At 46.1% G+C, this 21,764-nt stretch overlaps 1 protein-coding gene and 1 long non-coding RNA gene across 4 annotated transcripts in view; both read left to right on the top strand.

Annotated features, from left to right (window-relative positions):
* The window catches only part of Grid1 (glutamate ionotropic receptor delta type subunit 1), a 702,171-nt gene that overhangs the window by 277,798 nt on the left and 402,609 nt on the right, over positions 1-21,764 (top strand). The gene's annotated exons all lie outside the window — the stretch shown is intronic.
* LOC144366243 (uncharacterized) lies at positions 2,033-4,987 on the top strand. Its single transcript, XR_013425230.1, has 3 exons — positions 2,033-2,385; positions 3,751-3,906; positions 4,489-4,987. It is a non-coding gene; the product is annotated as an uncharacterized LOC144366243 (long non-coding RNA).

The raw sequence follows: 21,764 nt of genomic DNA on the forward strand, positions 1-21,764 counted from the left end.
TCACACAGAGTAGTTTCACTGCTCTAAAGACTCTTTGCTTTTCCTGTTTGTCCCTCCCTCCCTTTTAACCCCTAGCAACTACTGATTTACTCTCTGGGTAGTTTTGCCCTTTCTAGAATGCCAGAGATCAGTAATCATATGGCTTATAGCCTTTTTCAGATTGGCTTCTTTTATCAGCAATAGTACTTAAGGTTTCTCCTTGTGTTTTCATGGCTTGATGGCTCATTTCTTTTTAGCACTGAATGCTCTTCCATTGTCTAGATGTACCACAGTTTATGCATCCATCTACTGAAGGACATTTGGGCTGCTTCCAAGTTTCGGTTATTGTGAATAGAGCTACTATAAACATAAATACCTTGGTTTTTAATTTTCTGAGGAAATGGGAACAATGAGGACGGAGCTGAACTCTGCATCCACCAGTGACCATCATTGGCAGCCATGAGCCTTGTTTGCTATAAACCAACCCAGTCTCCTCCCGAAGGGCAGAACTCTTGTTATTAAATTCTCATTTTCAGTGGATCGTACCTGTCCACTCTGGAACGTACATGAACCCTCTCTTCTTTGGTCCATTTTTCCCCTTCAGCCCCATTTCTTTTCTCACTCTTAAGCAAAATTCTTCAAAACAGTTATCTGCACTTATCATTTCCATTCCATCACTTCCTTTTCTCTCACGGATCCCCTATGGAACAGACGTTGGCAGTGACTGGTCCTTACTCTCAGACCCTCGCCTATCAGTGGGCTCTGCCTGCAGCCATACCTCTGTGTCTGAGGCTTTTTCTAGAATCTCAAGGCCATGCTCTGCTTGTACTCAGAACTTCTTGTAGAAGAACTGGTGAATTGCACACCTGGGAACATCTCCCAAATAGCAGACTGAGTTGGTATATAGATACCCTGTCCCTTGTCCCTTGGGTGGCATAATCCTAAGTCTCATGTGCTACACTGTTTCTCTGCAGAAGAAGTTCCAGTCATTTGTGTGGAAACTTCCAATAACATCTCTTGTTGGCTGCCCTCCCTTCCTGGGATCGCTTGATGACTCCCTCCTAGTTAGTTCTCTCTGTGCCTCACAAATGAAAGCTTTGCATTTGAATCCTGGTCTCAGAGTTATCTTCTGGGGTCCCAGACTTTTGTACCCTACAATGAAGAGGATGTCCACTGTCCTATGCACACTGCTCCTGTGTGGTCATCAGTGATCATTCCCTGCCCTTCATCTTACTCTGTTCTTCTATAGCCTTGGGCCCTGCTGGTTGACTCTCACACCTGGATTTTGGGACGCTGTTCCCTTTTGGGATTCTTCATACTTTACTGGCTAGTCTTTTCAGACTAGCTGACTGTTTCCTGTCACTGTGTCCACTGTCAGGGAGAGAAGCCAACATCTACAGAAAGGAAATGACACCCACCCCAAGAAAAGTGGGAGTTAATTCTCTATTACTGTTATGTCAAGGGCATAGGTGACCCTGTTTATCAAGCGCGTGATGTGTGCCAGTTGATTTGTACTCATCAAGTTGTTGGATCCTGACAGCAGCCTGCTGTGGATATGCTTTCTATCACTCTGCTCAGAGGAGGATACAGAAGCTCAGAGGGGTTGAACAACCTGGTCAAGGGCATCCAGGAGGGGTACTGGGACTCCAACCCTGGGCTATCCCATTCTTTCCCTTTCCTGGACCTATTGCTTAAGGCAGCTAGAAGCAAATTGACCCTGGTCTCTTTTCTCCCTCATTCCTGGCCTGATAGTTGCTTTATTTCTCCCAGGCCAACACTCCAAGCTTTTGCTTTAGCTGACCCATGGAGCACTGAAGAGATCTGGATGAGGGGGACTTGATATGGAAGATTAAAGGAAGGCTGCATTTCCAGTTGTTCCACAGACCTGAGAAAACTTAATGATTAACTCAGTGACTTGCAGGCAGGCCTTGTCCCCACTGGCCTGCAGAAGAAGGTCAACTTCAGAAATTCTTTTCTGGAATTGTGTTCAAGGGGGTAATTAGCTGCAACCCAGGCCATTTGCTGAAACAAGGCTGAGTCATTCACGAGGCCACTCTACATGACTGCATGGCATTGGCCTGTGCTGGTTGTGATTGATAATGGGTCTCCCTGGAAGGCAGGGCATGTCCCCAGTCACCTCTCTGAAACCTGGGTAGCTGCAGCAGAGGCACTGAGTACAAGAGGAAGTCCCTTCATGGCATGGGAAGGAGATGAGTAGTCTCTGGTCTGTTGCCCAGTTTCCTGGTGCCACTGTGCACCAGAGGGGCAACTCTATAGGGGGTCTTCGCTGGGCCTGTTGAGCCCCACTGAGGAGACCTGAGTCTGTGTAGCTCCCGATTCAGAGCTGGATCCAGGGAAGCTACCAATTTCATTTGCATAAACGAGGAATACCTCACTGCACTGAAGGTGAACACAATGCTGGGGGCTTAGCTGCAAGGCCATGTGGCTGGGTTCCATGGAGAGAGCTGGATGGGATGCATTCCTGCCTCCCTTGAACTGTCCTGTATGGCTCCTGTTGCCTGACCCTAGTTTCTGAGTTTGGATGGGCCTTTGAGGTTAGTGCAAAGGGACAGTGTAAAAGGCAGGGTCACCCCATAGTGATCCTTTTTCTTATCCTTGCTCAGGGGGGTTTTAGTTAGCTTTATATTGCTGTGACCAAAATATCCAGCAGGAACAACTTTGAGGGGGAAAAGTTTGCTTTTGAGTTTGTGATTTCATAGGTTCAGTGCATGGTCAGCTGACCCCATAGCTCTGGACTCGAGGTAAAGCAGAACATCATGGTAGAAGGATGTGGCCAAGGAAAGCAGCCCAGGACAGGACAGGAAGCTGGGAAGTGGAGAGAACTCTGCTCACCAGGGACAGAATATAAATCCCAAAGGCACACCCCTGAGGACCTACTTACTCCAGCCACACCCTACCTGCCTATGGTTACCACCAGTTAATCCATATCAGTGGATTCATGCACTGATTCGTTTACAGCACCCATAAACTAATTACTTCACCTCTGAACATTCTTGCATGGTCTTACAGTGAGATTTTGAAAAGGCATAACCAGGGGACAGGCTTGAGGCAAGACTTTCAAAAACATGCGGGCTTTTAAGAAAGAAGGCATGAGCCTCTGATTTATAGGAAAGAGAGTTTGGGAGAGTCCTCGGAAAGCAGGGCAATGGGATGGTACCTGAAGAAGTGGCTGCAGGCAGTCAACTGCTGACCATCCACAAGAGGACATTTCTAATTTACAGATTTTACACCTTGGGATCTTTGCAGTGAAGAAGCAGCTGTGCATTTTAGCAGGAAAATAGAAGGAGGCAAAAAAGCCCAGGCAGGAATGGATCGATTGTGTCGCCTATTAAAATTGTTCCAGAGCTTTACTAAGCATATCCTTAGAGTTGTCACTGTCTCCTGGCCTCTGGGAAGATAAGCTATGTGATCACGGCTTTTTTTATAACTATAGAGTTGAAAAATCAAACCTTAGACATTTCCCTCGAGATGGCCTGTGGGTGCTCAGGGAGGGAGAAAAGAGAGCAGGCCCTTTGTTCCAGATTCTTCTGTAGTCCCACGTCTTGGAGAACCACTGGGCATTTAAGTGGCCAGGCTCACTGTTACCACCTATGAATCCTTTGGGCAGCCTCAGTGGAACCTTCCAACTTGAGAACCAAAGTTTTGCAGCAAGGCCAGATGATCCGTCGTCCTGGTCACTTAATGTCATGATGTTCGTGACCTCGTTCATACAGAGGTGTTATGTTCTGCAGTTGAGGGTTCTCATTCCAGATTCATCTGCTTTGTATCCATTCATTCACCATCCTGACATCCATCTCCCAGTCTGTCTTCTTGGAGTGCTGCAAGGAACTCCCAATCTATAGGTGAGGATGCCTCAGCCAGTGGTCACATCAAGGTGGGGAACGAGTCCTCGTTCCTTCTCTACAAGTGAGTTGCCAATCACAACCACTCAGTATGTTTTAATGGCTCTGTCTTCAGGGAGCAGGGATGCCTTGTGGAAGAGGAGTCCAGGTTATGGGTTCAGCTTGGGTAGAGCGTGAGATGGGAGGCCACTCCAGGTAGGAGGAAGGGCTGGGCAAAGGCACAGCCCTGAGACTGCAGGGAGCTTCAGGCAGTAGACTGTGTTAGAATCCTTGGATCAGGCTTTTGCAGAATAGTTGGTGGTGACCAGGTCAGGAGAGGTGCTGGAAACAGGTACAGAGCTGAGTCTTATTCTTCGGGCAGTTTAGAGCGAGGAGGAAGTTACTGGTAGAAGGCCACTGAGTGGAGAATGCTAAGATTGGACCCATGGATCAGTTCTAGAAGAGGACTTGGAGGTCAGGAGGACAGTGAGAAGCGTGGCCCAGGGTCCAGGTGAGTGAGGAGGTGAGGGGCATGGTGCTGCTAGGGTATGAAGATTTTTGTTTTCCCCAAACATGACCCCAATTGTGAGGCTACTAAGAGATGGCGCCATAGGAGTGAGTAGGTTATGAAGGTAGAGACCTCACGAATGAGATTTTTTCCCTACAGAAGAGACCCTGGAGATATCCCTTGACCTCTTTACCATGAGAGGTTCTACCACGAGAGGACAGAACTAACAGATGTCATCTAGGACCAGGATGCAGGCCCTCACCAGACACTAAACTGCCAATGCCTCCATCTTGGACTTCCAGCCTTTCAGCCTGGGAGAAATCAATTTCTCTTGTTCATCCAGCCACTTTATGATTTTTGTTATAGAAGCCCAAATGGACTAGCGCCATTTGGCTGCTGTCCTCATCGGAGGTGAGGTCTGGGAGAACCTTCATTCCTCTCTAGCAGCCTCCCAAATTCTCATTGCCTAGGTGTGAATGAATTGTGTATCAATCTAGTAGACAATCATGCCCAGATATATGGTTAAAAATTATTTTGGGTAGGGCTGGGGATGTGGTTCAAGCGGTAACGTGCTCACCTGGCATGCACAGGGTGCACTACATAAAAATAAAATAAAGATGTTGTGTCCACCGAAAACTGAAAAATAAATATTAAAAAATTTTCTCTCTCTCTCTCTCTCTCTCTCTTTAAAAATTTTTCTGGGTACCCCTGTGAGGGTGTTTTTAATGAGATTAACATTTAAATAGGTGGACTTTGAGTAAAGCAGATTGTCCTTCATAAAGTAGGTGGGTATTTTCCAATCAGTTGAAGGCCTGGATAGGACAAATACTGTCTTTTCCTCAACACTGGGAAGCTTAAAATCAATCTGTCCGTCTATCTAGAAAGCAACAGCCACTGAGCTTCTGTGGCCTCAGACTAATACCTTAAACTTCAGCAAGTTTTGACTGCTGTTCACAAATTTTTTAAATTTTTAAATTAGTTATACATGACAGTAGAATGCATTTATGTACTTTGATATATCATACATAGATGGGATATAATTTCTCATTTTTCTGAATGTACATGCGGTAGAATTATATTGGTCATGCAGTCACATATATACATACAGTGATAATGTCTGTTTCATTCTATCTTTCCTAACCCCACAACCTCTCCCCTCCCCTCACAACACTTCCCTCTGCCTAATCTAAGGTAATGCTATTCTTCCCTAGTGCCCCCCACCTTATTGTGAATTAGCATCCACATATTAGAGAAAACATTCGGCCTTTGGTTTTGTGGAATTGGCTTATTTCACTTAGCATGATATTCTCCAACTCCAACCACTTACTGGCAAATGCCATAATTTCACTCTTCTTTAAAGCTGGATAATATTCCATTGAGTATATATATCACATTTCCTTTATCCATTCATCTACTGAGGGACACTAGGTTGGTTCCATAGTCTAGCTAATGTGAATTGAGCTGCTATAAATATTGATGTGGCTGCATCACTAGAGTATTCTGATTTTATTTCCTTTGGATATAAACCAAGGCCCCATCTCTAGACCACTTGTTAGTTACTTACCATTTTTCTTTAAGCCAGTTTCCTTCTTAAATATTACCTCATCTTCAGCAATAATTTCCATGAAATTGTGGATTGGATATGCTAGCAATGAATATTTTCCCCAATTAATATTAATTAAAATAAATAACTATTAAAAGTGTTTATTTATGTACCATCCAATGTCATCCCTCACACAACTTGCAGTGGCCAGTAACACACTGAGAAGAAATAGCCTTTTCCCTGGAACTAGGTGACATTCAATTTTTGTGGGCTTTTCCTCCTTGCTTCCCTCTCTCCTTCGGAGCTTTATTGGGTGCTAACAAAGTGCCAGGCCTGGGGCAGGAGCTGGGGATACCACCAGGAGTCTTGCTTCCACTGGGAGGAATCGGACACTATCAGCTGGGACCAGGCAGCAGCAGACCTGTTTCCAGCTGCCTAGTGGCACCCCTTTCATTCTAGTTCCTCTGACATTTTCATGCATGCTCAGCCAACCTCACTGGGTTTTGTGTTTTCCTTCTTTGTGAGCAGAGGGATCAAATGTGTTTTCTAAGGAACTCTGTGTGGCTGTTTCCCCTTTGGGCATCTGCTGCCAAACAAATTCTTCACATTCCTGGGTATGGTGGCTATAAGAGGTTCTGGACATGGGGAGGAATTTTGGGGAATCAAATTGGCTGGAGCTGCTATATCACATTACCACAAATAGGATGGCTTTCATGGTAGAAATTTAAGGTCTCGGTTCTGGAGGCTGGAAGTCCAAGCTATTTCAGGGTTGCGTCCTTTGAGGGCTGTGAAAAGGGAGTCTGTCTGTCCCTCTTCACTTGTCTCTGCTGGTTTGCTTCCACCTTGTGCCTTCTTTGGCTTGTGGAAGCATCACCCTGACCTGGCTTTTTCACATGGTGCTCTCCCTGTATCTGTCTCCAATTTTTTCACTTCTTAGAAGGACACCATCATTTTGGGTTAGAGTCTACCCTAATGATCTCATTTAACTCGATTATGCCTGTTAAGACCCTATTTACAAATAAGGTCACATTCTGAGGTACTAGGCGTTAGGATTCTACTATAAACATGAAGTTCAGAGCAATGCCACCCATAACAGTCTGCCATTGCTCTCATTGGTTCAAAGTGGCAGAGTGGGGTAAGGTTGTGAGAGGGACCTTGTGTGAGGACCGTGGTGAGTGAGCTGAGCCAGGGCCTCTCACCCTGGATACCATGCTCAGGTTGAAGCTTGCTCTTTCCCTTGCACATTTAGCCATTCATCCCACATGCATAATAATACTGTTATTCACACATTCATTCATTGTTCCCACACTGATTCACTCATTCACACATTTATGCCCTTCATTCATTTATGAACTCATTCGACACAATAATACTCAGTCTCTTCCTCTTTCCCTTCACCATTCATATATAAATGCCATGCCATCATTCATTTGATCCCTCCTAAAAAGCATGTGGAGCCCTGTCCTGAACCATCTCTGTGTTAGGATGCAAGGGCAAGTTTTAATGATACCCATCCCCTTCTCTTTGGGCACTCTTTGGGACGCAGATGCTGAGGAAGGATTTTTTTCCCCTGATGTTTTTTTGACAACTGAGCTGTGGACATATCTCCATTTCTGCAAAGTGGGTGGTTTTCCAGGACTGAAGGAAAGCAGTGGTTGGTGAGGAACAGAGGTCCAGGCTGGCCGTACACTTGGCCATTTCTGCTCTGAAGAGTGGGGATGCCTTTCTCCCACACTGCAGATTGGAGAACTCCGGACGTGTGCATTTTGTCTAGTTCTGAGTCTTGTTTGGGCAACTCCAGCCCAGTGACATTGTTTCCCGGTGCCTGGCTCAGCTTCAGGCTGGCCTTTGAGTCATGCCTGTGGTGTGTTGTGACCTGGAGCTCAATGGAAGCCATTGTCCCTGGAGCAGGGTGGGATACCAGCCTTCTTATTTTCTTGGATCATTCCAGCAGGAGGCAAGCAAATACCATCATTAGCAAATACTGTTTTCAGACTCCACAGCCACATACCCATGAAACTCAAAAGCCAAATTCTATATTTGGGGGTGGACAATAGGAAACAAACTGTCCCATAAAGAAGGCAGAGGCTCCTGTCTGATGGCCACTCTCTCAGGACAGAGACCATCTTGCTTCACCCTGCTCTAGTGTGGAACTGGGGGTCAGCATGGGTCTCTTGGCTGCACAGAGCTATTTATTTTGGTTTTATACTTAATATAACTTGGGTTTCCATAGGTAATTAGTTTCCCTACTAATTTATAATGAATTCATCTTACTTTATTTGTATAGTGCTGTCTTTAATTACCTCAGCTACTTAAAACATTTCCTGAAGCATGCCTATGTTTCTTTACACAAGAGAATAAAAGAGAAAGAAAGAAAGAGTAGCTATTGATCCCTTTGGGTAAGATGAGGAAATAATTTGTTATCATCTGAGGAAAAAAAAAATCTAGTGACCTGAAAAATGGCCAGGCAATGGCTTGCCTTGAGTTCTCTTTTAGCTCCTTAGGTGTTAAAAATTGCAGACGTTTCTCCTGGCGTCTGGCCCTTGGTTGGTGATAAATCTTAGTTGTACCATTTCCGTCTTTGAGTTGTCATAGATTTTTTTTTTTTGGAGGGAAGTTGTTTGAGGTATGGATTGTCATCAGACACTATCTTAAACTTGAAAGTCTAAGATAAAAAACTTACCTTGTCACTCCTCTGCATAAAAACCTCCGTGGTTCCCAGCTGTGCGAGATTAATGTCTTATTCTTTTAACCTCCAGGACCCTTAAGTCCAGCCTACCTTTGCTTCATCACCTTCTGCCCCTTCCTCTGACCTTCCCCTGTCCTGTTAGCTACGGCATCAGATGACCCGGGGTCCAGTCCTCGCCATCGCCCAGCTTTCTCCTCTCTTGACCTTGACTCCTGCAGACACCTCTTCCTTCTACTCCCTCTTACCTCATTATTCTTTTTCCTCCTCCAGGAAGCCAACCTTGACCATTTCCACTGGCTGGGAGGCTCCTCTCATGGCAAGACTCCCCACTCTTCTACCAGCTTTCATCTCACAATTAACATTGTGAATCTTTTATGGTCTCTCCAAGCACACCATGAGCTTCTCCAGGGCAGACTTCTTACTGCTACCCCAGCAGACCTGCAGCAGAGAACCTGACACATAATAGGTGCTCTGGAAATGCTTTTGAAATCCATCCTGGTTTAGTTGAAAGGAAGGTTTATGAGTTTAATGGAACAAGGTAAACTAGAGTAAGGACATGGCTTGGATTTGAAGACAAAGGTTGCTTTTAGAGGCTGTTATCTGAGGTACTATGTGCACAGCATCCTCCACACTGTCATGATACACCTAAGAGAATATCATGAACCCAGTTTGGTGGATGAAGGACCCTAGTCTCAATGCGGGTAAGGAAGTTGCTGAGCTTCCACAGCATGACTGGCAGTGCTGCCACCCCAGTACTGTGCCTCTAGCCTTTTGCACTTGAATTCTGGACATTAAGATCAGATGGACCTTCTGGGCAGCGCCAGGACTCTGCTCACCCTCCCAGGATATTGAGCCTGTTTCTTAGCATAGGCTGGGTATGGCTGGCTGGGCTTGTGTATGCCTGGTGTGTGTGTGCATGTGTGTGCGTGTGTGTGTGTGGGTGGTGTACTGGTGTACTTGTGTATGTGCATATATTTTCCATTTGACTTGATTCCCAATTGGTTCTTCTTTTTGGAATTTTAAAATCAGCTAAAACAATTAAAAACATTCGTACAAGTTACCTCCATTTATGAAGCAGATAAGCTGGGTGATGCAAACCCAGAGGTCCCCTTAAGTTTTCATTTTCACTTGGATTGGGGTAAGGATGGGGGACAGAAATGAGCCTTAGGGCTGCAGGGCTGCAGGCTGATGCCTCCTCAGTGGCTTTGGGGAGGGGAATGTGGACTTGCTGGTTCTTTTCCCAGACACTGGCTTCTTTATTGGTCCCTCTCCATTACCAGAGAGCTCCTCCAGGATGAGAACGAAATCTGATTACTTCTGTTATTCTCTATGTCAGCAGGGCCTAGCTCGGTGCCTGGCACACTCAATGAATGTTTGTTAAAGGACAATTTATGCACAAGTGTGTGGGTGGGGAGAGGCATGTGTGCAGGAATGAGCTGGGCTGGGAGTAGTCTTGGGGTCATTGATAGAGATGCTTGCCTTCTTGCTGCTCTGGGGGTTCTGGTAAGGTTGAAGGATATGCCCTGGTGTCTGCTGAGGAGAGAAGGGAGGCCGAACACCTTTCAGAATCCCCTTGTCCCTGTTCATGAACAGACACTGACAGGGATGAGGGCTCCTTCTGTGGGACCTGGGGAGCAGGTAGGATGGATGTTGGGAAAAAGGGCTTGGAGCCTGGACCCCGTTTAATGTGCCAGGGCAGCAGTTAAGACAATTGCCTTAATTTAAAGAGACCCTTGGGAAACCTCTCTTGGGGAGGATTTGAGTCTCTCTGGTAGGAGCGAGACCTGGTAATGTGTAAACCGTGGGGATTGACTCTGCCCCGTGGGGTGTGTGCTTTGGTTTCTCACTGCTTGTGTGGACACTGCCAGCTCCTCAGACCCCTCTTCCAAACCCTGGTGCCTTCTGGTTAGCACAGCTGAGAGGGTGTTAAACTCCCCAAACTGTTTCTGAACTGTAAGGGGGAACAATAGGCATATGGGGAAGAAAGGATGGGATGCAGGAAGAATAAATAAAAATGTCAGCATTCCTTGGGCTCAGAGCTGGTTTCTCAATCCCCAGGCCTCCTGAGAGACCGTCTCTCCACCTCTGAAGGGGAACACGATCACAACAGCTCCTTATGTGTGTTTCTGGCCCTCTACAAACTCAGGGCCCTCAGGGCCCACAGTGACCAGCATTTGCCTTGTGGGCATCTCTGTTTCTCCATGGTCAGGGGGAGTGGCTTCACTTCCCTCTCCTGCCCACCACTCACTTGGGGCTTTCTGGGTCTTCTCTATCAGGATGACCTTTTCCTTCCCCTAGACCTCTATGTAGACATAATGGGATGCTCTGTCAACAGGAAATGAAGATGCTGCCTGAACTCACTTGCCTTGTAACTTCCTGAGCATTTTCCCCATGAAAAATGAGATTCAACACAGTCTTACTGATGAAGCCTCTTGGCTGCTCAGGATGTCGGGGAGGGAAGTGCTCTTGATTGCAGCCCCCATGGAGTCTGACTCTGTGTCCAGAGCAGGAACCCCCCCCCCCCAGCTTCTGAAAGCTGAGTCCTACTTCTAATTTTGCACATTTCTGGGCTGAGCCCATTGGGCCGCCATCACCATGTCTGTAGCAGCAGGTGTGCTGCAGCAAACCTGGGTCAGGTGAGTGGACCCCTCTCCTGCCTGTGGCTCTCATTAGGGAGCTCTAAGTACATGAACACCTCCCCCCTCCGTCCTTTGTGCCCCTTCTGGGGTCTGCCACATCCCAACCTTCTATAGCTGTCTGCACACATTCCCCGTGGTGGCATCTCTGGAAAATTTTTAGGTTAAATAAAGCAGGAGGCAAAGGGGGGACACACCAGATTAGAGTTTCTGATTGTGACCGCGGGAGGCAGGACTTGATGGACACTGGGAGAGGGGGTGGTGAATGGATGCAGAATGGTATGAAGAAGGGGACTCCTCCTAGGAATCCTGCCCACAGCCTCTGCCTGTCAGCGGAGAGGGCCCTGGATGGTAATTAATAACTACACAGCAGTGGAGCACTCCCCTGTTGGGTGTGTTTTGATTGGGGTTAGACTGCTGCCTTCTTCCGGATGGTGGTGTCCTTGGGTGACACCATCAGAGCAAACCGCCTCCCGGAGATGTTCATCATACAGCTCATTTTAATTAAGCCAATGTGTGCGACAGTATCAGAAGCCACTGTTGCTGGCAAGAGACTTCTTTACCTAGATTGAAACTGTTAGCTCCTTTAGGCAGGAGCCCAAAGTGGGAATATTTGTCCTAATCTGTTGACCAGTGAAATATACAACCTCAATTACAATGTGGGTTATGTTTTCTAATTGGAAATCAGAGAAACGGTGAGTCATTAGTTCCTTGTCAAGCAAGGAGGTGACGGGGAATGTTCTGAATGAACGGATATTTGAGCTCACCAGAATGGGGGAAGTTTTCTTTCTATCTGTTGGCCTGTCAGCTTTCAGCCTGGTATATCTTTTCAGATCTGTGTCTTCATTAAGCGCCACTCTGTCTCCTGACTTCACACAATTCACGGTAAATATGGGGAAGTCACATGGCTTTGCGGAAACATACTTGATCTGACTTTGGCATCAACCAGATCTCCATGAAATCTTGTCCTTGCTATTGAAGGAAACTTGTGACCCTGGCCAAGTCATTTCCCAGTCAGAGCCTCAGTTTTCTTCTGTGAAGGGTGATTCCCACCCCCCCCCGCGCCCCCTGTATTTCTAAGATTTCTAAGGAAAGTTTCTGAATTAGTGAATGGAAAGGGTCCAACACAATGCCTGGCTCACAACAGTGCTCAGAAATAATGGTTCTCATTCCCTCTGATTTTCTTCAAGTCTGCCTTGAAGTCAGAGCCTGACTTTGCACAAGTGATAGAGCGAGAGAGAGTGCTGGGGTGAGATCCATAAGGATGCAAAAGCAGCAGGATGGGGCAGAGGAGGAGCTGGGCATGGCTGAGGTCCAGCTGAGCTCTGGCCTCACCTGATTTTAAAGGGAGCAGAGGAGTAGGCGTGGCAGAGTTATCCCAACTTGAGGCAAAAGGTTGGCTTTCCTGTACCACAGCTGTCATTCCTGGACGCAGGACTCTTCCAGGGGGAGGGAGTTGCCTCCTGACATTTCTGGGTGAGGCAGAACCACACTGCAATTTTTAGGGGCTCACCTTGAGCACCTGGGGGTATGGATGCACTGGTTGGAGAGGGGAACTGGGTGGAGAACCCCAGCATCTAACTTTGAATCCCAAGAAATTTTGTATCAGCTATAAACAGAAGTATGTTCAAGCAAGCTTTAACTACATTCCTGAATATCTGCTGCTAAAGGTTATCTGGGTCATGAGGGGTGTTTGTAGAATCTGGCCTTTTGGGGACAGGTCTTTGAAGCACTCCTTACTCACACTGCCCTTAAGCACCAAACTCCAGTTGGATTCCCGGGCCTGGCCACAGGCAAACCTGATCTGTGGGCAGCTTGAAGGCACTGGAGATGCATTCATTCTGCTGCCGTCCTGGGATCAATTCCAAATTGAGAAGCTCCCCAAGTTTAATTGGCCAACCTCCCTGTGTGTGCAGAAAGCGGCAGCTCTGTGCTGCTGGAGCCGCCTCTAATCAGCATTTGCTAAGGTTTATTAACACCTTATCAGTGCTTGGGACAGCTCAGTGTACACTCCCTCGTCAGCGGCATTATCTCACCCCAGGAAATCTGAAAACATTAGAACGGTGGAGCCATCTGCATGCCTCATTAGCTGTTCAAAGCCTGCATGGTTTGAGGGCCATCAGGGGGAGTCCATCAGCTCCGTGAGATTTTTAAAGGAGGCTGATTGATAGGTGAGTCCTATCCAGAGGCTCTGCAGCTCCCGAGGGTGATGTAATGATGTAATGGCGACCCCCTGGACAGCCCCGGGCCCTGCCAGCCTTGAGGGGACGCTTGTGCCAGGGAGACCCTTGCTGAGGGTCTGGGCTGTGGCTTGGGGTGTTTGCCATCTGAGCTCATGCCTCTCTGCAATCCCTCCAAGGCACATTTCCTTAGAGGGGAGGAGGTGAGTTGATGATAGAGGCTCTTGAGTTCCGCAAACTTGGGTTTGGCCTCACCTCTGCCACTTAGCAAGCTGTGTGGGCTCAGGTGCATTTCTGTCACCTCATCTGCATAATGGGACAAATCCCAATGGAATGATAAGTGTAAACCCCCTGGCACACAGCCTATTGGAAAGTTTTGGACACATATTAGCAACTCAACTATTAGTAATGATTTTATTATTGCTACTGGCTTTCAATTCTCAGCTTGGATTTGAGCTTGCCGGAGGAGTGCAGTCCCTCTGGGCACATCACTGGATAGGAGCCACCCGTGGAGGAATGTATCTGAAATCTCTCTGGGAAGGGGCTGCAGGGTGTGTGTGTGGGGGGGCTATGATGGATAACTTCTCTTCTGAATCTTACGTTTCAGACAATTTAGCCTCCCGCTGTGTGTGGGCAATTGCACCATCTTAATACTATTCTCCCCCCCATCTTTAATCTGTCTTTTCAGAATGTTCTGTCAATTAGAAAATGCTTGTCAGCTAAGTGACTATTCGGGAAAACAACCTACATGACTTCTGTAGCACTTGAAGAATTTAAAATAATGGCAGGGGATTAACTTGCTGGGGAAGGCATTGTTAGGAAGGAGAGCTGCTATTCAGAACTGCCTCCCAGTCTGTATGGTTTCATTAATAACACCTTTCATTCTATAGCCCCATGCATCTAGAAGGATCTTGAGTGATTAACAGATGCTGTGAATAGGAATTACTTCATCTTCAGCTGAAATTTTGGTGCTCGTTGGAGATACAGGCATTTGATTTTTGCTATCCTTGTCAAGCCAGAGGACAGCTGAGGCTACCTTGTGGTCACTTTACTCCTCCATATTAGGGGGACAAAAATAATCAACAAGTGATTTGATTCTTCTAAAGAAGTTTCTGAGTCCTGACTGAGAGGCTGACTCTCTGCTAGGTGCTGGGTGGGGAGGGAGGAATCAGAAGGATCTCACCAGATAGGAAGCCAGTGGACAGGTAAAGAGCACATGGCCACAGGACGGGGAGTACATGCAACAGAAGGGCAATGTGTGTGGTCATGAGCTGGCACAGGGCAGATTTGCTGGGACTGAGGATGAAGGATGGGGCAGGGGAGAGAAGATCAGTTAAGGGCCCAGGCTGGCTGCAGTGCTAGAGCAGAGGTTCTCGAATTTGACTGGGCATTAGAATCTCCTAGAGGGCTTATGCCAACACAGATTGCTGGGCTGCAGTCTTGGAGTTCCTGGCCCAGTAGATCTAGGATGGAGCCTAAGAATGTACATTTCTAACAAGATTCCAGGTGATGCTGTTGAGCCCAAGAGCACACTTTGAGAAACACTGTGCTAGAGTTTTTAAGGCAAGCGTTGCAATCTCAGACATCTAGGGAGTCCATTGGAGGAGGCTGGGTGGTAGTGCTGGGGCGGGGGTCTGTGTCTGACTGGAAAGCATATACCCCATGAGAAAAGAACAGCTGCTGCTCTGCCACAGCCTGTGGGGACGTGGGATGAGTGTTACTAGATCTTCTGCTTGGTCTGGAAAGACTGGGAATCTCAATTTTTATATATATATATATATATATATATATATATATATATATATATATATATATATATATAAATTATCCTTATTTTTGTAACGCCACATGGGGCTGAGAACATGCATTTGCAGCCTTCATATGGCCAGTGAGTTTTTAGTTTGTGACCTTTCTTTTGAAGAATGAATAGGAATCTGCCAGGTGGTCAGGGAGAGAATCAACTTTTTATGCAAAGGATACCACAGGCTCAAATGCCTGGGAGTATGAAATAGCCTGAGTCTGGAAATAGGAGGCCTGTGATTGGCCAGAGCATTTCAGGTGCAGGAGGGGAGAGGAGGAGCTGGAGGGGATGGCAGGAGGAGGCAGGGAAGGACCTGCTGGAGGCTGGGGAGGACTTAGATCTGCCTTTAACTCCAGAATGCCTGGCTTTGTCTGCTGACCTTGGTTCCTTTGGGAAGAGAGGAGAGACGGAAAGAGCAATATAATACCTGTTATGGCTGGCCCAGCTGACCAAGGTGGGCACTGTGGGTTGGGAGCCATACATAGGTTTCTAGTACCTCTCACCTTTGATGAGAAGCATCCCATGCAGGCCAGTATTCTCAAGGAGGACCTGCAGTTTTGTGATGATGCTTTTCCTTGGAGAAGACCCCTTGTGCATGTCTACTTAGGAGAGGACTCAGGAGGCCTTCCATCCATTTTGGTCTTTGTGCTCAGCATCTTGTTCTAAGAAGGTCTTTGGGTCAGACCAACCAGTCTGGGGTCTAACATGCACTTTGAATAAGTTGCTAGAACTTTCCAGACTCTGTTTTTAGCTATAGAGTTGGGAAGATGATTGTGAACATTAATGAAATTATTTTTTAATGTAAATATGTCACTTACATTGTTTTTCTAAGCCATATGCTTTCTAGAAGATTACACATTATCAAGACAGAGAAAATACAAACATAGGCATAAATAAAAAATAAAAATAAAATGACCCCACTTCCCACTACTTTGAAATACATAATTAACATTTGGCATCTATTCTAGATGAGGAGTGATAAACTCTTAAAAGGACAAGTGCTGTAGGTGGTTTGTGGTATATACAGTCTTTGTCAAAATGATTCAGCTCTACTCTTGTGGTCTGATAGTAGCTGAGGACAGAAATAAATGTGTATGAATGTGGTCTAATAATACTGTGCTCATAAAAGCAGGCCCTCAAGTTGTAGTTTGCTGACCTCTATTCTAGACTTTATGCATATTCTATGTTTATAAACATGGAAGTATTATACTTTTTTCTTCTTTAAATATATCATTAAAGTCTTTCATAAAGATATATATTCATTATATTTTAATTCCTAAAAGCTGCAAATTATTTATTACAATAGCAGATTGGTTAAATAAATAACCACTCATAATTTATTTAACCAGTCTGGTGCTTTTGGATGCTTTTCCAATTCATTTCTATTAAAACATGACACTGAGGAAATGATGTCTATTATGCTTTTGTAGCCTGGACACTAAGTATTCAAGAAACATGAGTTGCTCTCTGAGTCCCTCACTCAGATCCCATTTCAGGTGTTTCCTCATCAGCTCATATGTTCTTCATGTGGGTTCACCATGAGCCCCTTTATGCTTTTCAGTGACCGGCATGTGTTTCTGCAAGACCTCTGGGTCCTGTGCCATTGCTTTGTCAGTTTTATGTGAATAGTGTGTACTTATAATTCCTGCCTGTGCCCAAGAATGCAGACTTCAGTCTCTATTTCCTTCTTGCTTTTGAAGAGTCTCTTCTAAGGCAGTTGCCTCAATTGACCCACCTCTGACAAAGGCAGGTGGTGACAGTCCTCAACACTGAAGGCTTGTGAGTTCTGTGTTAGGTGGAGGTGGAGGGCTCCCACCTTTCTCTTTCTGAGCTGGCAGTTAGGATATCTTCTTGCATTGAACCCCTGTACTCATCCCAGCCTCAAGTTCTGGGAAGGACCACCTACCACCTGAAGAGCTTTGAGAGGATCTGGAGCGAGAACAGTGATTGTGTCATTCTGTCCCCAATGAGTAATGAGAGGGAAGTTTTGGGCATAAAGGGGGAAGTTCTGATGGTTCTGGGAATGTGAGCTGTTACAGCCACAGGACTAGGACCAGACTCTGCAGCCACGAGACCAACAGGGAATCTGTCTGTGCCAGATGGGTGCTGGGCATGGGGATTCATACAGATGTGAAAGTCGTGGCTCCCACCCTTCAAGGCATTTATAGTTTTGAGGGGGAGGTGAAAGCACATGAACGGCAGGATATGGACTAAGCTCCATGACTGCCATAACGAGGCTACAGGAACACATTTTCATGGTGGCCCCTGACTAGATGCCTTGCATATAAACACTGACTCTTCACAACAGTTCTGCAAGGCAGGCATTTGTGTGAGGTGGGCTCCTCTGAAGCCAAACTTGCAATGAGGATTTGGGTACAAATGATTTCCTAAAGAGGTGCTCTCAGAGGAGATTGGAAAGGATAGAGGAAGCAGGACCGGGAAGGAGCAGAAGCCAAGCACGGAGAGATCTCAGAAGTGTCAGAGCATCATCCTGACCCTCAAAGGAGCTGGAAAGGGTGAATTACTCCCTGAAATTTCCTTAAGACAAGAAGCTGGACCCATACATACCATCACTTCAGCTGGTGCATGTGTAGGTGATTCTTGGGCTCTTCCAGTCCTGGGAGCCTGTTCCAGTAGCTAGAGGGTCATTCTCTGAACAGAAGCCCCAGGTAGATAGGGAAACCACCACAAAGCTTCATCTTCCTCTAACTAGAAGTCACTGTTCCCATTGTACAGATGGAGAAACTAAGGCACAAAAGAGCTAAAAAACTCATCAGCAATCCTGGCAAAACCAGGACTGTGGCTCAGCTCATTGGGTTTGCCACTCCCTCATACCAAAAGGAAGGAGTGTGAACATCTGGTGTTTGAGGGATTAGATGCTCAACAGTGGGTTTCTGGAAGAAGAGCCTTGCTTGAGCTTGAGAGCGGCAGTGGTAGCATTCTGATTGCTGGTATGAGGGACAGAGTGGTGTGGGTCCACACACAGGGGATGGGTGAGTCTTTTTTTTTTTCATTGATTCTTTTTAGCTGTACATGACAATAGAATCTATTTTGATCTATTTATACAAGCATCATATGTATCTTATTCTAATTAGAATCTCAGTCTTGTGAATGTGCATGGTGGTGAGATTCACCGTGGTGTGTTCATCTGTGTACACTGGAAAGTTCTGTCAGGTTCAGGTTCGTGCCACTCTTTCCTATTCCTAAACCCCTCCCTTCCCTTCGTTCTCCTTTGTCTGACCCACTGAATGTCTATCCCTCCCCCGCCTCCTCCTCCTTTTTGTAGGTTAGCATCCACACATCAGAGAAAACATTTGACCTTTGGTTTTGGGGATTGGCTTATTTCGCTTAGCACAATAATCTCCAGATCCAGATGGGTGAGTCTTCTATGACCAGGACTTCGTGAGGGTCCTGAGGGGGCCAGCAAGCATCTGGAATAACAATGGTGGCTTTGCCTCTTATGAATAAGTAGAGACGGACAGTGGCAGCATCTCCCTGGACTGTGGTTTGAGGACTATGAAACTGCAGGGAGTAGGACAGATGGATTGAATAGAGGCAAGCCAGGTGGCAGGTACCCCCCCCCCCCCGCCGCCATAGTTTCAAAAGCTGATGTCAAATGCTTTTAGAATGGAAAGGAAATGATGTCCTGGACAGAGACAGAAGAGGGCAGGGAAGAGGAAGGAGCTAGAGACATTGCCAAGGACCCTGGCCTGAGGGCTTCTTTGCATGGTCCTGCAGAGGTGGACCTGACTGATAAGGGGGAGCCTGGAGTTGACATTTGGATGTCTTGGGCTTCTTTGGTCCTCAAAGTTGTAGAAATATGCAAAAGCACTCAGATTGGAGGGTCTTGGGTGTTTTTCAGGGAGAGAGGCAGATGCTGCAGTTAGGGGGTGGTGATTGCAGCCTCGAGAGTCTACATTCAGGAGGCAGGGGAGGGAGAAGGGAGTGTAGGTCACCAGGAGGAGCCAGTGTCAAATGCACCAAGAAGGAAGAGGCCACCAGAAGACAGTGTAGGTAGCAGAGGAGACAGTGGTAGTGGTGGGGGTCCTCTGCAGAGTGGAAGTTACTCTGCCTGATTCCTCTGGGAAGGAGTGTCCTTGGAGTCAACTGATCTGCTGGTAGCCGGAGATGAGAGCTTAGTGTGTTCATCATCTAGCTCTGTTGGAAGCAGCTACACAGAGGGCTTGATATCTGTAAAGCTGCCAGTGGACAGGGTAAAGGTACAGATGCCAGTCCATGCAGGACCCGAGGAATCATGGAGGCAGTGGCCTGAAATCTGGAGGCTGGAGTCTTAATCCTGGGCTGAGAGCCATATCCTCTGCAAGGACTGAGACACAAGCTGGGGTTTTGGTCTCAGTAAATGTGAATACACTCTTCAAGTGCAGGAATGTGGCAGCAGGTCATTGGGACCAGGCCTAACTTTGGTGGTATGTCTGACATCCAGGGATGCCTGTCCTGGTTTGAGGACATGGCTTTTACAGCAAGGCAGACGGGGCTGCAGCCTGTTGTGTGCTTTGTCCCTAGGCCCTTGAGATGGTCAGCTTCCAGGAGCCCTCTGGACCTGATCCCTCATTAATAGGATTGTAATATACTACCTATGAAGTTTGGGTGTATTTATCGGGTGCTCTGGTTGGTGAGGTGTGATCTGTCTGATGAGTATTATGTAAGCTTCCCATTCCTTCCCATAATAGTTCCCACAAATGCTAAAGTACAGAATAGTTCCTAATATAATTTTTTTTTATTTGCATTTTCCCAGTAGGAAGATCCTATGTTTAGGGAAGGGAATCAACTTGAAGTTAGACATATAAACTCTTGAGAAAGTTGATTAAAGAGTCAAATGTCTACTTATAGTATTTAATTTTATTAATTTAGTTATACATACATATTTAAAGTCATATGTTATGTAAAATAGAATGTTAATTTAGAAATACTGATTGCTTTCCCCTCCTTCATGCATCTTATGGATCCCAGGCCTGTCATTGCCAGAGCCTCTGTGTGTAGCATCTGACTTGATTTTTCAGGGCACACAATCTCCACTGCCATTGGAGTGGTCTGAAATCCAGGGTTTTGTGGATCTGTGTAAAGTGCTGTCCCTGGAGATTTTTCCCAATCACATACTCATTTGCATAATATTAATAGAGTGGTTTTCTTCTTTTATTCTGTAGGTATATATTCATAGTCTCCACAATGTAGCTACTTAGGGTATTTCATTTTAAAGCTGTTTGTATGAGGCTTATTTACTGCAACATCCCCAGCCTGTAAATTCTAAGGTGAAACCCAGGAATAATTATTAAACAGGGGTTAAATATCTTTTCCTCCTCTTTTAACAATTCCGTCAAGCAACCTCTTATAAGCATCTAAAACTAGCATTGATTGAGGTCATTTCAGGCTAATGTCTTTTTTCCCAGATGGTAGTTTGTTGGTTGAAACAAAGCAAATGAGAGAAACTCCCTGTCAATAGGAGTTTGTCAGGAATTGGAATATAAGTTCACTTACCCTTTTTAGGAAGGATGATTTTGGGTAAAAATTACCTTTGGCTTTTGCTTGGTCAGGAAGAGCAGCAGTGGCTCCATAGGAAATTGTTGAATAGAGTGAATGAATGAACCAAAGGATCTTGTGGGCACCTCCTTGTGGCAGAATGCCTGGCAGATAGTAGGTGCTCAGTAAAGATGAATTCTTTCCTTTTGTCTGAATCTCACTGTATCTTTCCCACCTTTCCATTTAAAGAGTGATCAGAAGTGTGTTTTTGCTCACCCTCCCTCCTCCATGATGTCATGAGACTCCCTGGAGGCGAGACCCACTGACATCCTTTTGCACAATGGAACTCGGGACCATAGACCAGCCTACTTGCTTCTTTTCTTATCTTCTCTCAGACCACTCCTACCTTCATCTTTCATCAGTATACTTTCTTATGACCCATCAAGGGGATTTGCATATGCTTTTCCCTCTGGTTGGGACTACTTCCCCCTGCCTCTCCTCTTCATTAGCTCTTAAATATATCCCTGGTGTCTCTACCTTAGGTTTCCCTGCTCTCTAAAGTCAATCTTCCTCCCCAGTGTTGAGCTCTCAAAGGGCCACGTACCTATCCTTACTGGTATTTATCCATGTTGCAATTTAGCATGCATTTGATTCGCACACAGGTCCTCCACTGGACTGTCAGCTTCAGGAAGGTAGGAACCTGGTCTTTCTTTACAACGAGTCTCACAGGGCTCCCAATGCCTGCTGCAGGTCAGGCTGAGTGGAGGGGCACCTGCAGATTAAAAATCTCAGTGATAGAGGAGGGGTTCCTTTTGTAAGATCTTGACCTGCTCCTGGATTTTAAACCCTCTCCCATAGGGAGTTCCAGCAGATGTTGGTTTCTGTCATTTTGCATAAGCAGAGTGGGCTCAGGAAATAAAGGCATGTGGATGCCTAGAAACTCTAGCTTGGGTCCACATTCCCACACGAGGTACTGTTTCTTTCTTATGAGCGAATGAGTTAAGCCTTTTGGTTGAATCACTTCTTTTGGTATTCCCAGGAGCCAGGGCTGGGGGATGAGTTATCTAAAAAGATTCTTATACTGGAAGATCTAAAATGATGGGCTAAT

This window comes from Ictidomys tridecemlineatus, chromosome 1, assembly GCF_052094955.1.
Source record: "Ictidomys tridecemlineatus isolate mIctTri1 chromosome 1, mIctTri1.hap1, whole genome shotgun sequence".
Lineage (NCBI taxonomy): Eukaryota > Metazoa > Chordata > Mammalia > Rodentia > Sciuridae > Ictidomys > Ictidomys tridecemlineatus.